At 35.5% G+C, this 1954-nt stretch overlaps 2 pseudogenes; both read right to left on the bottom strand.

The window, feature by feature from the left end:
* Positions 1-228: 228 nt before the first annotated feature.
* Positions 229-347, bottom strand: LOC112480740 (annotated as a pseudogene).
* Positions 348-824: 477 nt separating this feature from the next.
* On the bottom strand, positions 825-943 carry LOC112480739 (annotated as a pseudogene).
* Positions 944-1954: the final 1011 nt, after the last annotated feature.

Below are 1954 nucleotides of genomic sequence, written 5' to 3'. Positions count from 1 at the left end.
CTGTTCAGGTCCTCTGTCCATTTTTTAATTGGATTGTTTTTGTTGTTGTTGTTGTTATTGAGTTTTATGGGTTCTTTGTCTATTTTGGATATTAGGTCCTAATCGAAGGTGCTGCTTGCAAATATATTTTCCCATTCAGATAGTTGTATCTTTGCCTTGTTGATGGTTTCTTTTGCTCTGCAGAAGCTTTTTAGTTTTCTTTTTCTTTTCTTTTCTTTTTTTTTTTAACACCTACAGCACCTGTTATTCCTAGGTGGTCTCCCATTCAAATACTAACCAGGCCCGACCCTGCTTAGCTTCCGAGATCAGACGGGATCGGGCTTGTTCAGGATTGCATGGCCGTAGACCTTATCATTTCTTCTATAAAATTTATTTTTTCCGGTCTTATGTTCAGGACAGTCCCACTAGCAGTGTATGAGGGTTCCTTTCTCTAAATCCTCTCCAAAACTTGTTATGACTTGTCCTGTTTATAACAGCAATTCTAACAAGTGTGAGATGGTATCTCATTGTGGTTTTGATTTACATTTCTCTAATAGCTAGAGAAGTTGAGTATCCTTTCATATGTTTGTTGGCCATTTGTCTTCTTGGTGAAGTGTCTGTTCAGGTCCTCTGTCCATTTTTTAATTGGATTGTTTTTGTTGTTGTTGTTGTTATTGAGTTTTATGGGTTCTTTGTCTATTTTGGATATTAGGTCCTAATCGAAGGTGCTGCTTGCAAATATATTTTCCCATTCAGATAGTTGTATCTTTGCCTTGTTGATGGTTTCTTTTGCTCTGCAGAAGCTTTTTAGTTTTCTTTTTCTTTTCTTTTCTTTTTTTTTTTAACACCTACAGCACCTGTTATTCCTAGGTGGTCTCCCATTCAAATACTAACCAGGCCCGACCCTGCTTAGCTTCCGAGATCAGACGGGATCGGGCTTGTTCAGGATTGCATGGCCGTAGACCTTATCATTTCTTCTATAAAATTTATTTTTTCCGGTCTTATGTTCAGGCCTTAATCCATTTTTAGTTAATTTTGGTGTGTGGTGACAGACAACAAACAGTCTAGTTTCATTCTTTTGCAGGTGGCTTTCCCATTTTTCCAGTACCATTTATGGAAGAGGCTTATCTTTCTCCACTGTATATTTTTGGCTCCTTTGTTGAAAATTATTTCCCTATATAAACATGGGTTTATTTCTGGACTCCTGATTCTGTTCTACTGGTCCGATGTCTGTTTTTTTGCTGATACCATGGCATTTTGATTATTGTCACTTTGTAGTACAATGTGAAGTCGGGCCTCCAGCCTTGTTCTTTTTACTCAGGATGGTTTTGGCGATTCAGGGTCTTTTGTGCTTCCATACAAATCTGAAGATGTTTTTTGTTCTATTTCTTTAAAAAATGCCGATGGGATTTTGATGGGAATTGCATTAAATCTGTATAATGCTTTTGGTAATAAGGTCATTTTAACTATGTTGATTCTTCCAATCCAAGAACACAGAATATCTTTCCATTTTTTTGTATCTTCTTCAATAACTTTTAATAGCATCTTATAGTTTTCATTATATAAGTCCTCACGTTTTGTTAGATTTATTCCTAGGTATTTTATTCTTTTTGTTGAAATTGTAAAAGGACTTATTTTTTCCACTTCTTTTTCTAACAATTCATTATTAGAGTATAGGGATGCTATGGATTTTTGAACATTGATTTTGTATCCAGAAAGTTTACTTATTTGCTTATTATTTCTAATAGCGTTCTTGTGGAGTCTTTAGGGTTTTCTATATAAAGAATCTTGTCATTCGCAAACAGTGACAGCTTGACTTCTTCGTTTCCTATATGGATGCCTTTTATGTCTTTCTCTTGCCTGACTGCACTTGCTAGGACCTCCAATGTTATATTGAATAACAGTGGTTATAGTGGACAGACTTGTCTTGTTCCTGATCTTAGAGGAAATGTTTTTAGTTTTCACCATTAAGTAT

The sequence above is a fragment of the Pteropus alecto genome, unplaced genomic scaffold (assembly GCF_000325575.1).
Source record: "Pteropus alecto unplaced genomic scaffold, ASM32557v1 scaffold20, whole genome shotgun sequence".
NCBI classification, from domain to species: Eukaryota; Metazoa; Chordata; class Mammalia; order Chiroptera; family Pteropodidae; genus Pteropus; species Pteropus alecto.
The sequence above is the reverse complement of the archived record's forward strand: the minus strand, read 5'-3'. Positions and strand labels throughout refer to the sequence as shown.